At 43.2% G+C, this 7569-nt stretch overlaps 1 long non-coding RNA gene across 1 annotated transcript; it reads right to left on the reverse strand.

Moving 5' to 3' along the window:
* Positions 1 to 1228: 1228 nt before the first annotated feature.
* On the reverse strand, positions 1229 to 2487 carry LOC135396113 (uncharacterized). Its single transcript, XR_010423308.1, has 3 exons — positions 2407 to 2487; positions 1779 to 1839; positions 1229 to 1370 (listed from the first exon to the last, which is right to left on the reverse strand). It is a non-coding gene; the product is annotated as an uncharacterized LOC135396113 (long non-coding RNA).
* Between the last annotated feature and the right edge of the window lie 5082 nt (positions 2488 to 7569).

Here is a 7569-nt window from a genome sequence, read left to right on the forward strand (position 1 = left end):
AAAGAGATCGTTCTGTAGAATCACAGCCGTTGTTTTAGCCGTGTATGCGTTTAGTATGATTTATATCAAGCAATGCCTTAGAAAGAGCCTTTTAGTAAACGACAGCGGTGCTTTGCCTCGCAAATATGGACACACCGAAGCAGCGCAAATAATTACTTCACGCAATTAGATCACACTCGTTAGGACAGTTAATCAGGTAGTGATGTAAGCTTAATCAATTAAGTTACTTAGAAAGTGGTAACACCTCCTTGAGAACAGGACTTATCTCTTTTTGAACTAAGTACAGCCGTTCTATGTTTGTTTGCTTCTTCCTTTATTTGTTCTGATTATTTGCAGGCACGGTTGTGCCAAACTGAATGTCCTTCTCCAGCACTCACATGCTTTTGTTGAATACAACTGCAGCGTGAGAAAAGCTGCTTGGGGACGGGGTCCTGGTATCCAGTGCTGACTTTGTCATGCTTGTTATGTGGAGCATGTTCCAAACAATGCAGCTCCACGTATGGTCTTCAAATTGCAACAGGACTATTTGGAGGTTGAAACAGTTGTGATTTTGTCATTTTGGCCCTCGTGTACCCAGTCTGTGAAACGCAAACAAAAAAGTCTAACACGATAGGCTTTTGTAATGAAGATCACTGATGATGAGTAAAGAGAATTTACGAGTTCAAGTTTATTCAGTATTTTATATCATTCATTATATTATTCAACATTTTATGTCAAGTTTATACAACATCAAGTTTATTCAAGTTCAAGATTTATTTCTTGCACTTATGCGTTTCAGGATACAATGAACGTGCAGGCAGGTCGCAAAAGACTACATTTATTGTTTCGTGACCTTGCTACAATGGCAATATATATTTTAGGAATAACAATGGTCAGATACGCTCTCTAAATTTGTAGCACTCAATTTTAGGTTGGAATGAGCTATGAATAGCAACTTCCCCACTGATATTTTCTCATATACGCTAAATTTTAAATTTAATGTGATCGAATATGTGATAATATAATAATAATATATAAGAATATAATATGTGATAAATGAATGTGATCAACAGTAGATGTAAACAACATGAGTAGCCAGAGAAGTGCATTCTGAATAAATAATTGTCTTCTTATGGCGTATATGTGCATGCCTATTAACTGAAACAATTATCACAGTTCCCAGACAAGTTTTAATTTCTGAGAGTGTACTGTAGAAACTGCTTAGATCTACAACAGTTCATACAAGGTATTATATACTGTGAATGCCTTTAAAAATCCCATGTGACACATATCCCTTTACTTTCTGGAGATGCTGTGGTAGTCAAAGTTTGCGGGCATTACGCAGGTTCTGCACCCATTTCTTGAGTATGTCGAGGCAGCTGTGAAGTAACCTGCATTGATGATGATTATTCCAGCTTTTATGGTGCATCGACAACAAAGGAAATAATACATCAGAACATTGGTTTGGGTGGAGCCAGTTAAAAATGAATATGTTGTTTAATAAATGCATTGGACAAATGTTAAAACATCAGTTTAAAACATGGTTTACAATCCCTGTATCTTCTAAAAATTAAAAAGATTGAAAACTATTTTAAAAAGAATATGGGGAACTCTTCTAAAAAGAATTATAATCTCAAATTATTATATTGCTGGGTGAAGGAGCCTAAAGTGTAAGGTGTGTTTCTGATGTGAACATGTAAGAAAATATGCAAAACTGAGAGAGGCTAACCACATTGCGTGCACTGAGGTTGTTCCTTCCTGTAAAGTAGAAACCAGTGGATGAGGAACGTGATACTTACCTGTACACCCAGCCGTATCACACTGCACAGATTATTCACTGGGCAGCCCTCATGACGAAACCTGTATTGAGAGACCACTTTTGCCTTAAAACTGCTACAAATAGCACGACACGCTACAAATTATTACTATCGTAACAAGCTGACGATACAGCTCAGACACAAAGGCGTTATTCAAGTCGCGCCACACCACCGTTACGTAGGATTCTTTGTCACAAATCAAACCAAGGCACAAAACAATACCAATACATGAAAAAAGGTGACAATCTTGGTCTTATTATGACGTAATACCGAACTTGTGCGCGAAGGTAATTCAAAGAAATGAATGTGGCACTTGCTTCCGCAGAGAACACCGTGTACCATGCTAGCAATGCATGCAAAAAAGCGCTCGAGTGTTCGCACATATATTGATGACAACACTACCTGTGTAGTGTAACATGTTCTTTCAAGCATATTATGCACTCAAACTGTATTTGCCGCCGGGTAAAATGCAAGTGTGCTCGATTGAACGTCGGAAGAGCGATCAAGCAACCTGCATCCAGTGCTCGTTTTGGGCAAAAAAACACTTCATAATGGTCAAATAAATGTACGGAATGGACGCCTATTTATTCCTCGATGAAGAGTGACTCACCTGTATACGTTTAGGCCCTGTAACCTTGCCAGTACGGTTGGTACGACCGTAATTGCAAGAAGTTGCCATGATCGCTGCGGCGGCTGTTGTGGGCACCGTAAGATGGCGACCGGTTTCTTCACGCTCGCGCTCCCTATCCGCGATCCAGCCTTTTACAATCGAGATCAGTGGTCTCGACTCTCGAGGAGGTCAGGTGACGGGGATTCACGCTTTGCATTCCCCTCTTCCCCCCCCAAAAAAAAAATCCTGAGAATACAAATGTACGCATGAACACTTCTTTTTGCTCCTGAACATCGGTCTCAGTTGCGGTCGTCGCCATCTGATGCCCATGTTATAGCGTAACTAGTGCTCACTGCTCACAACATCGGACCAGCAGCGCCTCCTCGTGTCCTTCGCACGAGGCATTTGTCTAGTTTTCGCCTGCGACCATGGCCTGCGACCATATGCCCTGGTTCAATCTGCTTCCTTCTCTCTCACTGTCTCTTCAATTTATTTTTCCCCAAGATAGAGCAGTAAGCGATATGCGCAGTTATGGGGGATGCTCCGAAAATAATGCCTCCTACTTTTTAATTCGAAGAGTACAACCGATACGGGAATAAAAATACCACCACTGAATAGAACGAGTCTTCAGGTACCAACCTCAATTTTTCCACACGAGTCACCACCATTGGCGACGCGTTTTCGCCAGGGTATGAACAAGAGCCTGCATTTTACTCTCGCTAAAATCTAGGTCGGCACAGTACAGCCATTTTCTCACAGCTGCGACTGATGCGAAATGTTGCCTGCGTCAACGGTACTATAGGTCGATACCATGCTTGTACAAGGTACTCAAAACAGTTTTGAAGTTACTAAGTATCGGGCAAAAAAGTAACCGAGTAAGTATTAAATACGCACAAAAGCAATTTGTTATTTTCGAGATACTATCAAGTTGTAATTTGTGAAATTTACTGTCCAACAAATTAAAACAAAATGGAGCTCGCCAGACAACCACCAATGTGCGACGGACGTCCGGGAAAAGTCCAAATGTCGTTGTCCTTACAGGACGTCCTGCGGACGTTCGACGAACACGCGCCTCAGACATTATTTCTATATCCAGAAATGAATGTCGGCGGACGTCTCCGGAAGCTTTGTAAATGGACGTTCCTAGCCGTATATCCTCATGATGTCATGCCGCTGCTGTTTCAAGAATCCTCCGAATCAGGTCTCTGACGAGATGTTACATGGAGCACTTATTGAGAGAGATAGAGAGAGAATCGCGGGATCATATAGCACTGCGTAACTTTCGTGGACCGACTGAATGTCTCACACCGAAAGCAGTAAAAAACACCATGGTGAGATAATACTGAACAAGAAATCCCTCACTTCAGTGTTTTTGTTGTACGTATAATCGAATTAAACTTGGGTGCTTCACCCTTCATTTTGACTGAGAGGCGAGCAGGACTCCCGAAGTTGCGGAAGCTCGGAAGACAAGCAATATACAAGGTATTTTTGTTTTTAGCCTTTGCAGAATTTTTACAAAAACGCTATGAGAGCAGCATAGATGTCGTTTTTGCGGTTGAGCTCTACGGCCAGGCTGACATCCTCTTGAATAAAGTGTACAACTACAAAATGACTAATTACCTAAAATTCATTAACTTTTTAATTAGGGGATTTCGGGCAAAAGCGAGATAGCAGATTGAGAGACTATCCTAGTTGCGAGCCATTTCACGTTTAACAAATCCTCAAAACACGAACGTACGCTAAAATATTCACCCCCGAATTTTGATGTGCAAATGAGCCGAAACCGAAACCGCGACGACCGGAAACGCGGGGAGTACAGCGCTCATCACGTCAGAGAGTCACGTGATTTGGAGCGATGGAGATGATTGGAGTACAGGTGCCGCTCAACTGGCCAGATAAACCACTTTCCGGCTCAGATAAGCCTCCTTCGGTGAGGGTGATGCGCTCCTCAGGTGCTCCACGGCACGCGCTCTGTTCCTCATTTTTAAAGGACAGAGTGGATTTCAACGATTGTCTCCCGTTCTGTTATATCGCTTTTGCCCGAACCCCCATAATTAAAAGGTTAATTAATGAATTTCAGGTAATTAGTCATCTCGTACTTACATACTCTCTTCCAGAGGATGTCCGCTTGGCCGCAGAACTCAACTGCAAAAACGACATCTATGCTGCTCTCGTAGCTTTTTTATTAAAATTATGTGAATGCTAAAAAAAGCACCCTGTACAGTATCTGTTTTCTCTTTGGAAATAGAAATGCCGCTGCCGCATATGCGTAAGTGAGCTTTTTGGACTTGGTGATCCTGGTAGCTTCTACATATTTTTTATTTTTAAAATTCCGAGCTCATGCCCGGTTATGGGAGATACAAGAGACAGAGGAGAAACAGAAAATGAAATGTGGTACCCGAGGTTGAAAAAGAAAAGAAACGGCAGAAAGAAAAAGACAACGGAAGTACAGTAAAATATGAAGCAAAGCGGTAGTGGACAGCCTGTATAGAATTCATTGACGATAACAGCGCTAAAAATATGAGCTACGGCACAACAACGAACACTCCCATAGACTGCTCTATGGTGTCGTCTGTGCTCGTCTTTTTAGCGCTTCGTCAATCAAATGTATCAACGAGCCCAAATGGATGTTTAGTCAGCCTGTATAGAAATGTCATAGGATACCCTCTGAAGAGAAAGGGGATGTCGTGGGGCTACATTTCCAAAGGGGGGAAATTGTTCACACAATCATAGTTTCATAGTCAAAGTCACAGGACTCGAAAAGATGCCCTGGGATACATGCGTGGCAGACCCAGTAATGTCCCCTGGACGTCCTTGGGCATATAAGGATATTTGAGTGTCTTAATATCTTATCACGGACGTCTTATAGACATCCGTAAAATATCCATGGTTGTTTAAGATACTCGTATGGATTGGACACTCTTTTCCTGCGATACCTTCAGGGAGGATGCTCTTCTCCTTGCTCCATGCATGCAAATCAAAGCGGCGCATAGCAAGAAAACACGGTTTTCATCATTTTCTCTCTTCTTCCTACATAAAAAAAGTAAAAAACATAAGTGAGGTAACTTACGAAATGAGTAAAAGTTAAGACAGAAACAGAACACAGAAGAAAGGAAACCACAACAATTGGTAGAGCCCTGGACCGGCAATCCAAATGATGTGGGTTCGAGTCCTATAGCTGGCTAGCCTTTTCAGTGATGTCCTTCTTTCAAAGTACTATTTCAGTTGCGTACAAGCCTAGTAGATGACCCTATCTAATAACCTTGGCCCACGTGATCAATTTTTAATGGGTCCGATTCGGACCATCCGAAGCATTGGAAGTACGAAGGGATGGTCCCTGTCACTTTTAGCAGGTCTTGACACACTTGCATTTGGTGGCCTTTCTGTTCCTCTGCAAAGTTCCGTTGGCACCCAACTCATACGTAGTTCGATGACTCCGGATGAGTCCTGCCCGGGCCCCCCTCCTCACGTCAACTGCGGTGCTAGCAGCCGTCGGGCCTTGGGTCAGGTGCGGGCCCCGCGGCTCCATCCCCGGCTGCCCCCACCCCCATCTCGCCGTCCCTGCCTAGGGTCACAAACCTTCATCATTTTGACATATACACCTCGTAGTTCAACTCACTTTGCACATCGTCGCTGAAGCTTCATGAACGTTGAAAAACAAGAAAAAAATCCTACGTTTGCTCTCCGAAATATGCTTCGGCTGCTCCTATCACCTACGAGTCTAGAGAGCATCTTTCCTTTCAAACTCTTGGTTTGGTTTTGTGGTACAGGTTTGAAAACGAAAAATAGTTCGATAGGGCAGATCCGGCGAGTACGACGGATGCATTGCAAGTCCTTCAGGATCTGCATTGCGTGCTTTGTGAGCCAGTACGTTGTCCTGCAAAAGGAGAACGCCTTTCCGTACTTTCCCGAGCAGTTTTTCTTTCAAATCCTCCTCTAACCGGAAGAGCAAGCCACGGTAGTATGCTGCATGAACTGTTTAGCCCTTCTGGAGATAGTCAGTCATCGAAGCACCTTCCTTGTCCCAGGAAACCGTGGCCATGACTTTTTTTTTTTTGCTGATTGTAGAGTCTTGAATTTCTTCGGCCTCAGAGAACCCGAGTGTCGCCATTCCACGAACTGTTATTTTGTCGAAGGATCATTGATGCAGCCATGTTTCATCAACTGTAACGAGTCGCCCAAGAAAAGTGTCACTATAGAACGCTCAAACTGCTGCAAAATCAACTTGGGGGCATCCATTCGGCGTTGTTTCGCACCGGCATTCGAACATTTCGGCACCCACTTGGCTGATAGCTTCTGCATACTCAACTTCATTAACTGCAAACCCAACGCGTTCTCTGGATATGCAAAAATAAGGTCATGCACACAATCAACAATTTCGGGTGTTGATGCCGTTGGAGGTCTCCCTAATCTTCCGGCGTCAAAATGCTCACGCTGAAAGTTGGCACACCACTTCTTCACAGTGGAGTATGATGGGCAGTCGTCACTTAATGTCTGCATCATGGACTCATAGATTTCTCTCAGAGTTTTCTTATGCATGAACAGGAACTTTGTGACAGAAGTTCAACTTTTGAAAATTTCACGCTTGTATATAGAAGACATGGTTCTGTTGATACCCCGAACAAAAATATAGGCTTCGCGTTACAAACCTACAATTTCGCTTTCTTCATCTCGCTCTTTGTCTCCCCCGATGGCAAGATCTGGAGGTGGGTCGGGGAGGGAGGGAGTAACGTATGGGTTCGAGCGGTGTGCCTACCTAAAACTTTTTACATGATGGAAAGTAATTGTTCTGAGGCTGGAACATACAAATGGACAAGCCTCAAGTTGCCTGGGAACAGAACAGTTTAAATATGTCATTCATCAAAAAAGCCAGTCCCTGGCTTTTTCGATGACTGCCATATTTAAACTTTTTACAGCACGCACTCGTATGAGCTAACGGTTCAAACTACGTACTTTTCAATACCACATTTGGGAGAGTGGCTCATTTGTTTTGGCAAGTTAATCCTGTTTCTAGTTTTGCGGGCGATAATCACTGTCAGTGGCGTCCCCGAACTCGTACCTTCAAGAAAGGGGAAACGGAGCTGGCATCCTCCGCCCCCATGTAAAGTTCCCATAGAACTCCTTCCAAAATGTTTTCCTGGCTACGCTGCTGACCAGTGCCAT

The sequence above is a fragment of the Ornithodoros turicata genome, chromosome 5 (assembly GCF_037126465.1).
Source record: "Ornithodoros turicata isolate Travis chromosome 5, ASM3712646v1, whole genome shotgun sequence".
Taxonomy (NCBI): Eukaryota; Metazoa; Arthropoda; class Arachnida; order Ixodida; family Argasidae; genus Ornithodoros; species Ornithodoros turicata.